This window comes from Ochotona princeps, chromosome 14, assembly GCF_030435755.1.
Source record: "Ochotona princeps isolate mOchPri1 chromosome 14, mOchPri1.hap1, whole genome shotgun sequence".
Classification (NCBI taxonomy): Eukaryota; Metazoa; Chordata; class Mammalia; order Lagomorpha; family Ochotonidae; genus Ochotona; species Ochotona princeps.
Window position 1 is genome coordinate 57,015,866 of NC_080845.1, and position 15,551 is coordinate 57,031,416.

The 15,551-nt window shown below is 40.7% G+C and overlaps 1 long non-coding RNA gene and 1 other non-coding gene across 2 annotated transcripts in view; one reads left to right on the forward strand and one right to left on the reverse strand.

The window, feature by feature from the left end:
* Nucleotides 1-11,203, reverse strand: part of LOC131481901 (uncharacterized) — a 30,504-nt gene extending 19,301 nt beyond the window's left edge. The window contains exon 1 of the long non-coding RNA XR_009246637.1: nt 11,043-11,203. This is a non-coding gene — a long non-coding RNA (uncharacterized LOC131481901). The remainder of the gene's footprint in view (nt 1-11,042) is intronic.
* Nucleotides 9,442-9,548, forward strand: LOC118759986 (U6 spliceosomal RNA). The gene has a single exon (XR_004996510.2). It is a non-coding gene; the product is annotated as a U6 spliceosomal RNA (small nuclear RNA).
* Nucleotides 11,204-15,551: the final 4,348 nt, after the last annotated feature.

Sequence of the window (15,551 nt, forward strand, 5' to 3'; positions counted from 1 at the left end):
CAAGCATATACCAAGCATAGAGCCCAGCATCTTATTGTCCAGATAAATTCAACGGTTTCTTGGGGAGACCATCCCTGGTCTGAAGGTAGAGCTGATCAATTAAAAGCCCCAACATAACATCAGCATAAGATGCATCTTGGGGTGCTTGCAATTCCTATCAGAGTACAAATGTTCAAACAGCGGCTCTGTTCCTGGTTTCAGCTGCCTATTTATGTGTGCCCTGAGGGGAGGTGTGGCGGCAGAGCATGCAGCTCAAGTGCTTTTGTCTCTGCTCTTGCCGGCTGTCACTTTCACTCTTGTTCTTTCTCAAGCAAAATTTCAAAGACCAAAGCAATACCAGGAAGCCTACAGGCTCACACATTCACCAAAACGCACAAACCAAGGAACAAGAACCATTCCAATGCACCTTTGAGAGATCTTGTTTGAATTACTCTTTAACACCATTTTGTTTCAACAAACCACAGTTTCAGGCTGCCCAGTGGGCCCTTGCACAGATTTGCCAGGAGTCATGCAATAGTACACTTGCTGATTGTTGGGGCCAGCATTTTTACTGTGAATATACTAGGATAGACTCAACATGGCTACACACACTATACTACTCCTGACATGGAGATGCAGAGTCCAATTCTGCCCTAACAGCCTGGCTGATGTTAACGGTTTGCTTGACCACTAGCACATGGAGGATGTGATGTTCTGGAGCTGACGAGACTCAGTTCTAGAAAAGTTCATGACCTCCACCCAGACGACTTGACCTCTGCTTTCAACAGCACTGTGTCATCGGACAGACTTTCAGCTTCCTTGGGTTACCTTGCTAGACAGAGCATGGAAAGGGGAACTGGGAGACAGATGCAGCGTCCCACTTCCAGCTACGCCTGCCAGGGTGGCTTGCTCACAAGTGAAGGTTTCACAGAACCCTCTCACCAGCCCATCTGCAGCTAGCTATAGTCAGGTAACCTCATTCAGTGGCACACAAAATGAAGGCTGACCTTTCAAACACAAAATGATCTCTTCTGAGTTTGGGGGTGATTCCCTGGACAGTAATAGATAGCCAGAACAACTATTTAGTCAAGTACAGATTATTGGAAATGAGTACATTTTACTTTCATTCTTATTTAGAAGAAACTTTGCTGACTTTTTTGCTAAATATTCTGCTGGATATCAAAGAAAGAAATAATAATCAATACTTCTAGAATAAGTGTATCTTAATCTCTCTGTTCCTAGGATATTAAACATCCAGGAAAAGATTTCATTCTCATGGTGAATAGATACTGTTCTAATTTGTCATTTTCTTAAATATTTTTAAATGACAGATGTATAGTTAATGAATTTAATATTTCCATTAGCATTTTCCACAATGACTTCCTACAAAAAAAGAAAAAAACACGTGATGTCTACATGTACTCTACTCCATTTACATTATCTGTAGGCATATTAAAATCCACAGCTCAATAAAGTTAGAAAATACTTGGGTCTGGTGTGGTGGCTCTACAGGCTAAGCCTCTACCTGCAAGCATTGGCATCCAATATGGGTACCAGTTCTATTTTCCATCCAGCTTCCTGCTTATGGCTTGAGAAAGCAGCAGAGAATGGCCTAACTTCTTGGTCCCTGCACCCATATGGAAAGTCCAGAAGAGATTCGTGGCTCTTAGCTTCAGATCAACTCTGTTCCAGCCCTTGCGGCTATTTGAGGAATGAACCAGCAGATGGAAGATCTTTTTGTCTCTCTTCTCTGTAAATCTGCCTTTCAAATAAAAACAAACAAATAAATCTTAAGAAATTACTAACCAAAGGACAGCAAATGTGACACATTAGCAAGGTGGATCAGAAACACAGAAAGTAACTTGGACTTGAACCTGGCACTCTGACATGGGATGAGGGCACCCACATGGGAAACCCGGAAGAACCTCCTGAACCCTGGCTTTAGACTGGCCTAGCTCCAGACATTGTGGCCACTTGGGGAGTGAATCAATGGACAGAAGATCTTCCTCTCTGTCTCTTCTCCTCTGTATATCTGGTTTTCCAATAAAAATAAATAAATCTTTTTTTAAAAGATTCATTCTATCTATTTATAGGTATATGGATACATGAAATGTGTTGCAATTTATTAATAACATGGCAAAAGGCCCAGTTTATTTAAACAGGCAAAAGATTTGAATAGATATATTTAAACAAGAGATGTCGATAGCCAATACACAAGGAAAAGATAATCAACACCATCAGTCATGAGGAAAATACAAAGCCCTAATGAGATACCACTGCACATGCACTAGAAATCCATGCCAAAACGAAAAAGACCAATCATACTGATATCTGGAAAGAATGGGAAGCAACTGAATCTCCCAAGCAGAGGAGAATGCAAAATGATATGATTGCCTTTAGAAAGCAATTTGATATATTATGAAGTGAAACATAATACCTCCCATAAGATCAAATACAGTCTAAGAGAATTCCTTATCGCCTTTAATTCTTCAAAAATGTCTGTTTAGGAAATCTTAGCTTGTCTTCCCTGACCTAGAGGAGGTAGATGGGAAAGATTGGACTTTGCAAGAGGAAATGTGATTCCTTTGCCATTGTACTAGTAGCAGGGCCCAGTAGCAGACTGGAAATGAGGGCTCAGCACAATGGCTCAAAGATTAAATCCTTACCTTGCAAGCACCAGGATCCCATACAGGCGTCAGTTCATGTCTCAACTGCTCCACTTCCCATCCAGATCCCTGCGCATGGCCTGGAAAAGCACTTGAAGATGCCCCAAAGCCATGGGACCCTGCACCCACATGGGAGATCCAGAAGAAGCTCCTGACTCCTGGCTTCAGATAGGCCCAACTCCAGTCATTGTGGCTATTTTGAGAATGAACCAGCAGATGGAAGACTTTCTGTTTCATTCTTTCTGTAAATCTGATCTGCCTTTCTAATAGCAATAATAGATAGATCTTAAAAAGAAGAAGAAGAAGAATGGAAATGAAGTGAAGTTAGGGGTCAATGTCACCTACGTGGCAAGGACAGTTCAAAATCCATGGGAAGGCAGATGTTTGGCAGTATGTAAGACACTGCTTGAGACACCTACATCCCATTTTGGAGTACCTGGGTTTGAATCTTAGCTCTGCTTCAGATCCAATTTGCTGCTAATGCACAACCTATGAGAAAGCAGATATGGCTCAAGTACTCAGGTGCCTGCTACCCACAGGGGATATCCAGATGGAGCTCTATGGGCCAGGCTTTGACCTGACCCAGTCCCAGCTGCTACAAGCATTTGGAAAGCAAAGCTACAGTTGGAATATCTCCCTCTTTCTCTCTCTGCTCCCTCCTTCCTTCTCATTCCTCTGCCTTTAAAAGATAGATAGGTAGATAGATAGATAGATAGATAGATAAATAGATAATAGATTTTTTTTTAATTTGGAAAGAAGATTTATAGAGAAAAAAGTATTCCATTCCCTGGTTCACTTCCCAAAGCCACAAGGTCAGCAGTGGATTGGTCTGAAGCCAAGAACCAGGAGCTTCCTCCAGGTCTCCCAGGTAAGGGCAGGGGTCCAAGGACCTGAGCCACCCCCCACTGTTTTCCCAGTCTGTAAGCAGGAAGCTGGATCAGAAGTGGAGCAGCTAGAGCCGGCAGCACTGCAGGCAGAGGATTGTCCTGATATGCCCCCACACTGACAACTCAAAAATATTTTCAAGAACTAAAAAAATAAAAATTAAAATTCATTTACAGCCTTTTGCATGGAGTGCTGTTAACAGTTTTTTTCGTAACCCTTCAAACTGGAAAGACCTAAATATCTACCAATAGTAAACAGATAAAATCATTTCATTCAATCCATAGGATACTGCTAAGCAAGAAAAAAAAATGTATAATATTGATATACATAGAATGACTGAGTTGCGAGGTCATTGTGTTGGAAAAGACTCCAGAAATAAGGAAAACACATTATATATTCCATGTGAATACTATCCTAGAAAAATGAAAGCTAATTTATAGTGGCAGGAAGCAGTTACCTGGGCCCAAGAATGGGTACATCAACCACCAAAAGGTGGGGAGACAACTCAGAGGACAATGGAAATCCTCTGCTACTTGTGGATGGCTAGAGGAATGTATACACTTACCAAAGCTCACCAATTTGTGCTTGTTCATTTTGTGCAAATTAATTTAGACCCTTTTAAAATGCTATAAGTGATTATATTTCAGGAATCACACATATATGCCAAAAAAGTGTATGGGAACAAGTTTGATATTATTAAAACAGTGTTTTTTATTTGGAATAAGATTACCTATGATAGTATTATATTTGAATTCTGAAAGTTCTTTCCCTAACCAATGCTAATAGAAATGAACACACTATGTTGTATGAAGCTGAGTTAGTTGACAAAATGAATGGCTCTGTTAAGAACAAAAGCATTAATGTGAAGACATTGAATAAATGCAAGTGGAGATAAACATTATTCTATATCAATACAATTCTTAATGTATGATATAAAAGCTTCCAAAATCTAATCAGAAAACAGAAATCATTCAAATATTTTAAAAGGTGTGCATTCAATATAAGGAATTGTTTACACGAGGGATGAAAGTGTAACACAAAAGACAACAGGCAAAAAGGAGATGAGAGTAGAATAGAGTTAAGATATTTAGTTTTTCCCTGCCATTGAATAACATGACCAAGCCCTGACTGAGCTGAGGACAGAAGGATCCCTAAAGTAGCCTGTTCACAGGCCTCCCTTCCCTGGGGCCACCCTGGGAAGAGGCAGAATCCAAACATTTAAATATGGGGTCTAGAAGGTGGTGTATGGCCAGCACACACAGACAGGATCAGCACCGGCAGGTCCAGGCAGGAAGCAGCAGACGTGCCCCATGGTGATGATCATCCACCATCGGCAACTTCCTCATGCTGCGCCCAGCCTCCAGCCTCTCCTGGTGCCCCAAAACTCAAGGACCTGAACTCTTGAAGTCAACTCTACTAGCTTGCTCCTGCCAGATCTGGGGCTCAGGTGCATGGGGTTTAAATGGGTAATAATCATTTCAAAATGAGAAGATTCCATACACAAATTCAGGAAGACAAGACCCATTGGAGCTGAAAGCAGCCGCCCTTTCAGTGGTGAATGCCTTCTCCGTATGCCTCTGTCCCCCATACTTCCTACTGTTGCTCCTGCCTGCTTCACTCCCTCCCCTGGCCCATATCTTACTTACTTATGAAGCAAATGACATGGTTTTCTAGTAGTTTTCTGATCTCTTAAGAGTTTTCCCTGCCATTCGGCAGGGCTCAGTTCACCTGACCCAGGTCCAGAGGTCCACCTCCTTGGTGGGTGTCAGGTTCATGAGCCACAGAGGTGGGGAATCCAACAATGCTTGGGCCACCTGGCTCGGGTATTTGGACTTGCCTGTAAGAACATGTTCTACTTAATGAAAAAAAGTGGAGCAGTGGACACAGGCCCCATTGGAAAAGGAGAATATGGCAGCACATTTGATGCTGTAGCAGAAGAAAAACAGAACAAACTGGACAACTATCCCAAACAAATGATGACAACAAAAAATCTCAGTGAATGGAACCAATGGACATTGGGAGGGTGACATCATCCTTGGATCAGTGAAAACAGCAGCATTTCAGAACTATTCAAGCCACTTGGACAGAACTATCTGAATAGGTACACATTGAGACTCTGGGTTGATATGAGGTGGTGGTTCCTCATCCCTGGGTACTGGGACATGTAGAAAGTCATGAGTGGTTTCCTCCTTTGTCTCTCCCCTTCCCCCAGGAAGAACAAGAAGAAATAGCAAATTTGGAAGCAATGAGTTCATCCAATTTCCCCTAAACCTCAATCCTTCCCATCCTGATCAACCATGCAATCATTTTAAAATAATTTTTTAAAAAAAGACTTTTGCCTGCAAGAACCTGTGGTAAATATATTTTATTACTTTCTTTTTGCATCTTTCACGCCAATGTGTTACCAAAATTCTTTTGAAGTAGATGAATGTTAAAGAGAAGATACATTAGGTCAGGAAACAGCTTTGGGGAAGTCTACAGCTGCAGTTTCACTTCTGGGGAAATCTATCTCCTGTCTCCTGGAGCTGCCTTGGAACAGAGGCTCCTAGGCAGGTGCTGCTCACAGACCTGGAGCATTGAGTGTGGAGGAAGCACAGCAGGACACACACTTTTGTGGCTCCACTCCAAAATCTCTAGGCACAGTTGATCCCGTTCCTAACTGTCTTCATTCCCCCAAATCTTGGCCAACTGGCCTGCGCACAGCTGAAAGTGTTCCTGTCTGTACCGTCTGTTTATGCCTTTGTGATTAGTCCTAAACCACAGCAGGACAGGGTGGTCATTCTTAGCCAAAGCACACCAATTGTAAGCAACCTAAGTTCTTTTAGTGCTATTTTATGAAAGTGTAGCATCTTGAAAAATAAGCTTCTATCTTGGTCCATGAGAAGACTAGGATGGGGTTGTCTGAAAGGGACCCATCTTCTCTTATGTAGATACAGCCTTCCTTGAGTCTTCCCCCCTCTGTCTATCTAGCTAGCCTAAATTATTGTAAAGATTTTGGATTAATTCTGGCCAACGTGTCACTGGTAACATGCAGAAGAACCCACACTTCTCACTTTCAGAATAATCTTCCTACAGGTTATCTTTGAGAAACAGTACAGGCCAAAACTTATCATCACTATGCTCAAAGATCTAGGATAAAGAGAACATTGCATGACAAGTTCAACACTTGGCACAGAAAAAGAAAAAAAGCAACAATACCATTAAGTTTGCTATTTTTGGTAACATAGTTCATTATTGTTCCAAAATGCCATTGAGCAATGCAGAAGGGTCTTCCTTGATCCTCAGCTCCAGCCATGGCACAACAAGGTCTTGCTGGGCAGCTTGGAAAAGTTTTATGCGAAAGGCAGTGCCACCGAGAGACAAACAGACATGTCTTACTTCCATAAGTTCACTCCCCAGATGCCCTCAATAGCTGAGGCTGGGGTGGGCTGAAGCCAAGGAGTTAGAACTCAGTCAAGGTCTCCCTTGTGAATGGTTGTTGAGCTATCACCTGCTGTTTCCCAAAGCACACACCAGCAGGAAGCTAGACTCAGAAGCAGAGACAGTACTTGAACCCCAGCACTCCAGTACAGGAGGCAAGTGTCCCAAGGGGCAGTTTTATCACTCGCTATGCCTATGCCCACCCCCACAATTTACACTTTTAAAATGTAATAGAGTCTTTTTTAGGAAGTGAGGGCCTACCCCTAAGTGTTCCAGTGTGTTTCCAACATTTTCTTCCAAAAGTTTGAAGGTTTCTGGATGTAGGTTTAGATCTGTTATCCATTTAGATCTGATCTTAGTGTATGGTGAGAGATGTGGATCTATTTTTTTGTTTCTGCAGGCTATTAACCAGTTGTCCCAACAGCATTTATTGAACAGACCTTCCCATTTGCCTGGGTTGTCGTTTGTCTTTTTGTCAAAGATTATTTGGCTGTATCTGTGTGGGTTTCCTTCTGGCGTTTCTATTCTGCTCCATTGATCTTCCTCTCTATCTTTGTGCCAGTACCACGCTGTTTTGATAACCACTGCCCTATAGTATGTCCAGAGGTCCGGAACTGTGATTCCCCCTGCTAACTTCCTGTTCTTCAGGATGGTTCTAGCTATCCGTGGTTTTTTGTGCTTCCAGATGAACCTTTGGATCATTGTTTCCAGTTCCATGAAGAATGTTTTGGGCAATTTGATTGGGATTGCGTTGAATGTATATATTGCTTTTGGCAGTATAGACATTTTAATGATATTGATTTTACCTATCCAGGAGCATGGGATGTTACTCCATCTTTTGAGGTCTTGTTCAATTTCTTTTTTAAGCAGTTTGTAGTTTTCTTCAAATAAGTCTCCTACATTTTTGGTTAGATTTATTCCCAGATATTTCATACTTTTCTCTGTTATTTTGAATGGTATCTTGCTGGTTAAGTCTTTTTCCATCTTGGGGCTGTTCGCATACACTATGGCTGTTGATTTTTGCTCATTAATTTTGTACCCTGCCACTCTACCAAACTCTCGTACAAGTTCTAGCAGTCTCTGTATTGAGTCTCTTGGCTCTTCTACATAAAGAATCTACATAAAGCAGTAGAAATCAAGACCAAAATAAACAATTGGGACCTCATCAAACTAAGAAGCTTCTGTACAGCTAGAGAAACAATCAACAAAGTAAAAAGGCAACCCACAGAATGGGAGAAGATCTTCGCACACGACATAGGTGATAGAGGGCTAATATCCAGAATATACAAAGAGCTACAAAACAACCAAAATGTCAAAACAAGCAACCCACTCAAGAAATGGGCACGGGAAATGGGCAGACACTTCACAAAGGAACAAACCCAAATGGCAAATAAACATATGAAAAAATGCTCAAGTTCCCTGGCAATAAGGGAAATCCAAATTAAAACATCAATGAGGTACCACCTAACGCCAGTAAGACTGGCCCACATGAATAAAAGCACCAACGACACTTGTTGGCGAGGTTGCGGGGAAAAGGGAACCCTACTCCACTGCTGGTGGGGCTGCAGGCTGGTACAGCCTCTATGGAAATCAGTATGGAGAATATTCAAACAACTCAAATTCAACATACCGTATGATCCAGCAATAGCACTCCTAGGAATATATCCAGAACACTTGTTCTATGAGAAACCAGCATGCACTCCTATGTTCATAGCAGCACAATCAGTAATTGCAAAAACATGGAAACAACCAAAATGCCCATCAACAGAGGATTGGATAAGAAAGCTATGGTTCATCTACTCCATGGAATACTACTCAGCTATTAAACAAAACAAAATGCAGTTCTTTGTGGCCAAATGGGCCAAACTGGAAACCATAATGCTAAGGGAAATGAGCCAATCCCAAAAGGTTAAATACCACATGTTTGCCTTAATTTAAGATGATATGATGTTATGTATAACATGTTATGTTTTGAATGTTATATGTTGTGTATAAACTAAAATTGAAGTATAGGTGAGGTGGTCACAGAAGGTGGCTGGGAACCCGCATTTACTTTTAACATATTGGTTACTCATTACTATGTCAATTAATTCCATAATGATGTAAATTTTTGCTGATGGTATGTTGGAGCTTTCAATTGACTGGGATGATACTCTGCTGGCTCTGTCATCAGACCAGAGAGGGTATACCTAAGAAGCCGTTGAACTTGACGGGACAATAAGATGCTGGACTCTATGTTTGGTATACGCTTGCAATGGGGAAATCTCAACTGAACTTGAGCTGTGGTTATGCAACAAGGTGGAGGAATCCATCATGGTGGGAGGGTTTGGGGAGGGGTGGGGAGAACCCAAGTATCTATGTAACTGTGTCACATAATACAATGTAATTAATGAAGTTAAATAATAAATAATTAAAAAAAATAAAAATTAAAAAAATTAAAAAAAATAAATAAAATGTAATAGAAAGGAAGACTCTGCAGAAATTCAGCATTGTGCTCACTTCAGCAGCACATATACTAAAATTGGAACGATACAGAGAAGATTAGCATGGCCCCTGCACAAGGATGACACGCAGAAATTCAACATTGGATACTAAATTACATTTAGTGTATATATAATTAAGAACTCTGAGAGCTGCTGACTTGAAATTGGCAATAGCAGTGGGGAAGTTAAGTTCTCCTGGCCTAGAAATTCAAAAGTGTGTTAACTAATGAGAGACAAGGATTTTCAACCTTGACCGTACTTTAGGACCACCTGGGGGATCTTTGAGCCTACTCAGGTCTGGGTTTAACCCCCTCAGAGATTCTGATTTCTTAGAGCCTTGTCATGCACCCAGGCAGCAGTACATTTTTAAAGCTCTCCATGTGATTCTAACGTACAGTCAAGTTTGACAACCAATGAACTAGGCAAACGACAGTGTTTTGATCAACATTCCAGGTGAGCCATAAGCCAGGGAAAAGCAGGCCATCTTAGAGCCCAGAGCTCTTTGATTGCAAAGCTCTGATTCTCCTAAGACCCAATCTTTGAACAAACCTAATGTAGTAGATGGGAATCCAGCTGACTTGACGCAAAAAGTTGTTTTTGTGCCTGAAGCATTCTCTGCAGGATTTCTTCAAGTAGCCAGCTCCAAGATATGCCTTGAAATCACAGTTCCATTTAGCATAAACATGTATAATACATGCAGCTTCTCAGCACGGTAAAGCTATTGGTGCTTTATAAATAGCCACCAGATGCTTTTCATTTCTGCAGCGTTTTAAAAGAAAAGTGGCTTCCTTCTGAAAATCATCCTTCTATCTGGAGAGAGAATGATTTCACTCCCCCAGGGATGGATTAAGGAGATTCAGCCTGTCCAGCTGGCAAGCTGGGAAGGCCAATTGAATGAGTAACACAGCATCTCTAACACCATGCCACTACCCCATAGGCCAAGGAATGTAGTTAACACTTACTAAAGACAAGATCCAATTCACTTAACACATGGACCATCAAGGTGCTGGGACCCTGCCAGACAATTCCCTTAAACCTTTCTTTAACGTAGAAAAAAATTCTACTTATTAGGAATGCAAGATTCCAGGCCCCATCCCAACTTACTGATTTATGGGGGATAAACTAATGCTACCAAGGGAATAATAAAGAAAATTGAATATGAGAAAATTAAAGAAATAAAGCTCTTAAGATTTGGTTTTGATGTGATACAGAGCAAGGTGAAGTCAACAAGGACCCCCCCGGGTTTCTGAGTGTCAAGATGCGGGAAGAGGAACAGCCTTCCCTTGAGCCCATGTTCTGCCTTCTCTCGTCTTTTCTATCTCTCCAATTCCTTGTTCCCTGGAGCTCCTCACTTGACCTTTCTCCTCTTTTAAGCTGATCTCAAAGACATCATCTGCTTTCTCCCGTATACATATACATTAACAGGCTTCTCCAGATCCCACAGGGACATAAAGCTCAGTTCATCATTTTTCTCTGAAACCCATTGCACTTAATCATGCAGTTAACAGAATCTAAGCTATTATCTGCATGTTCACAAAGGGAGAGAATAAAAGACACTGCAGAATTCACTCTCTTTCTCTCTTTCTTAGCCTAGCATGAAATCACTCACCAAGTCTGACTTTTCCACTCCACTATCCACCCTCTCCGTTGCTGGGAGAATCCACCTCTGCCCAGTTGAGATGTTCCAAGTGTCTCCCCATGTTTTGTTGGGGAAACACTTGTTGTTCTGCCTCTTCCTGCTCCTTTGCTCACCCCCATACATGATCTAAAGAGATATTGCTCAAACACAAATTGCAACCATGTGAGATGTTAATAACAGGGGAAGTTAGGTGTGGTTTATAGATTGTGACATACATATTAACCTAAAGCATTAGCAACAGAAGAAGTTAGAGGTGCGATGTACGTGAACTCTTTGTGTTGTAAATTCAAAACTCTTCAGAAATTAGGTCTTTTTTTAATGGATGAGTAAAACAGACCACAAATTCAATCACACCATTCCTTTTTCTGAAGCCCTTCAGCAGCTTTTCAGCAGGCATCCTGTTCAAGGGGTCCTTAGCCTGGGACTCCGCCTATCCTCCTCAGCTCATCTCAGGCTGCTTTCCTTACACACTTGCCATTCTTCTCATTGATCAGCTTTGATCCTGAAAATAAAAATATGGACTGAGCAAAAATATCAGTTACCCTATTTTTGCTGTCTTCAATTCCTCAAGGAGTGAAGCCATCTGCAGAGCTTATTTTTGGAAATCTAGTGTGTCCTTCATTGAGGCTTCTTGAGTGTTTCTCTGTGGAGGCTCTGGGTATCTTACAAAATAAGGAAACATCAAGTCCCCTTGTTTGTGAAGGCCTAGAACACATCTTTAACTTCCTTAAGTTCCAGCACTCCTGTAACTGAGAAGTAGGGTAGCCAGTCAAATCCTGTGATAGAAGCAATGTTTATCTACATGATGTGAAGTAGTTTCTGCTAACAGTTCATAAATAAGTACCATTGTCAAGCACCAGCTACCTCACATTCCATGCCTTGATCTCAGGGGTTGATATTATCTATATTATCTGGTTTTTAGCGATAAGGAGCAAGGATTGCTTCCACTTGATTTATACCCACTAGAAGCCAGTGTACTCTTTGCTGGGTGAATAAATGTAGTGGATCTGTTTCATTATTCCTGGAACACGGTGCTCAGTCCAATGTGTACTGGATGAGCAATAAATGAATTAAGAAAATAACTCAGGAACGTAACGCTGACGTCAAGACCCCGGGTGAGCTCACCCCAAAGCTGTTGCTCTCCACTCGCAATGAAAACCCAATACAAGAGAACATTCAGTTCACAAGAGGCTCACCCAGACCTTCCTGACTCCATCACTCTGAGCTTTCTGTGTGGTTTGAAAAGAATAGGGGAAGAAATATGACCAGCATTAGGAAGCTTATTGAAGAAATGCTGTTTTAAGAAATCTAATAAATACATAGCACTATAAAATAATTAAAGATGATTCTTAATATCAACATTAGGGCCAATTTGTTTCTTTATGGCAGTGAGATATTGCATGCTTTCTTAAGATAAAGGGAGCAAATGACACAATGCCCTTGCTAGGAGGTAACGGAATAGGAATGATGCTTATGTAGCCTCCAGAGGGGATTGCTATCACAGATAGCACACAGATCCACATGCAATCTGAAAGATTTCCCTTGTGGAAAAAGTTACATTAGGTAAAATGAAGTAAATTGAGTCAAATTTAAATCTTACCTATTAAACAAAATCTATTATCACTGTCAAGGACATTAAATTGTTTAATCCCACATTTTAAGTGTGAGAAGTTAATACTGGAGGGAGAGTTAAGTATCACCTGTATTTATCATCCTAAGACAGAAATATGAAAACATCTAAACCATTAGCTGTATAATAGCTTCAAATGTTTTATTCTGGTAACCATAAATTGTTAAAATTATGAGAACACAATTAACAATAATTACCCAGGTGATACCCACGTAGGTGAAGAACGTCCAGTAATTGGACAGTACGGCTGAGTAAAGAGTCATTTTGAACAGTGATGAACTCACCTGTTTTGTATCTCTTTAATATCATTTTATAAACCATCAGGGAATAATCTGTGGTAATGAGCAAAGAGAAACCGCAAGAAGCTAATTCAAACCTATGTCCATCTAAAACGAGAAATACAAAGTAGTCTAGAGATGTCTTTTCTGGAATAACATTAGTGACATTAAACTCTTCATCTATTTCTAAGTCATTCATTTATACAACTATCTTGTTAACCTTATTAAAAAAAAAAACAAGATTTTGGACATGTAGACATCAGTAAATAAGATATCTTTAAGTTCATCAGAACTCACTGATTTCTGTGATAATTTCACATTTTAAATATTTTTGAAGAATCCCCTGCTGTTTCTCATGACAGCACCAATACAATCCAACAGCCCCACTTCTGGGTATATATCCAAATGAAATGAAATCCAAATCTCAAAGAGATATCTGCATTCCTATCATTAGTCACATTAGCCAAGATATGGAAATAGTCTTGGTGTCTAAACATGATACACACACAAAGTATATACAAATACAGCATACATAAGTTGGAGATGTATATACTTAGGGAGACTTCAGAAGATTTATAGAAATAGAATTTCAAGATAAAACTAAAAAACATCAACTTCTCAGCATAACTTCATTAAATCGAAGACACTTTTGTGAGCAATGATACCAGGCATTTAGTTCATTGCTAACAAGCTGGGGGCCCTGGATTTGGTGGGTCAGTGTCAGCGTAGTCTTTTTTTACATTATTAACTGAAGAAAAACAGGTGTCCTTTAAATTTTTTTTTCAGATTAGGAAATAAAATGTCATCATAAGGAGCCAGCCCAGCCCTGTAGGGTGGATAGCCGGTGGTTCTCTATCAGCAACCTTACAAAACTGCCATTGCTTGATGTAAGAAATGAGCAGGAATGTTGCCATGATGGGCAAGAGCTCTCAGATGAAGTACTCCTGTGCATTTTTCTTGTAAAGCTTTGGCTCACTTCCTCAGAACACCTAAAATAAGCAGATATTACCTTCTTTGTTTTCTTTGTTCCTCCACAAAGTCAACAAGCAAAATGCCTTCAGCATCCCAGAAAATTGTTCCCATGACCTTTGCCTTTGACCAGTCCACTTCTGCTGATGGAGCCACCTATTCTTTTGGTAGCCATTGTTTTGTTGTGTTTTCTCTTCCAAGTTATACTGTTAAAGCTATCTTGTACCTCCTCTCACAATTCTTTAAAGAAGTACTTCAGATTTTTCATCTGGCTTGTTTAAAATTTCCATTGTGGGGCAGATATTTGGTTTTAATGACCACACCTGGGGTTTGTGTCCCAGCTCTGTTCCCTGATTCCAGCCTTCTGCTAATGCACACCCTGAGAGGTGGTGGGTAGTGCATCATCAGTTTGGGTCCTTACCAGGATTGGGTTGTGACTCCAAAAATCTCACCTGCTCTGGCTGTTACAGACCCTAAGGGGGATAGCAGTGCCTACTTTGTTTTCCCCCCACCTCCCAAATGGTAAACAAAATAAATATCCACTGGGAGCGCCACTCTTGTCTGCAGCAGATCCAAGTGTGACAGTTCAGCATTTACCCAACAGATAGTCTGCTTCACTTTAAATATCTGCTCAGAATTGTATTTGCTAGACCCATTGAGATTCTGATGGTGTTGGCCACTGTTTCCACTGTTAGTCAGTGGTTCACTTAAATGAGTACACAAAAGATTAATTCCTTCCCTCATGAGTTAATATGATGACCAGGGACCAAAGCTGTCTAAAGTGAGTTACTCATTTGAAAGCTGTTGAGTGCTTTAAACTTGATCATAAATTTAACATTAGTTCTTGCTTCAATTTTAACAGAAATTCAAGTGCTTCAGTCTAGATCCCATTCAGACATGCTGTAACAAGTTAGCACAAGTTTATTTTGGTGCAAAACAAAAAATTTTAAACCACATGCAGTATTTCCATAACACACATTTTCCATGTGAAAACCCTTCCTATTTCTTTAGGTCATTAATCCAAAGCTTTTGGCCTTCAAGGTCAGTCACATTTATTCTTTTTCTCAGTAACCACTCCAGATGAAATCTGAAAGTAATTACTGAATATGTGTTGAAGATGTGAATGAGTAAATGATCATCAGACATCACAGAAATTCCTGAACACACTTCTAGTAGTTTTCCCACTTCTAGTCTACGTCCATCCCCATTCACCCTGTAGACTTTCTAGGTTAACACTTTCCGAAACCTCACTTCTCGTGCATCAGCTGCTTAACCAAGGACTATCAACAATGGGGTAATTGATTTGAACACTGAGATCCTTCCTCACTTAGTTCTAGCAACCTGGACTTGGGCACCCTTTCTTACGTTGGTCCCTTTCCTAGAAACTAGATGTCTGATCAGTTTCTGAGATCAGGGGATATCCCAGTATGTCAAAGTACAATTGAAGCCTTGGACCATCCACAGTACACCAGACCATTTATTTCAAAGACCAATGAGGAGGCTCTTGTGACGGGGTTCATCCAGTTGACAGCTAGCACCCACTTGCCAGATTGATAGCATGCACAGAGAGAAACAGAGGTTCTGTGCCCCGCCCTCCCTATC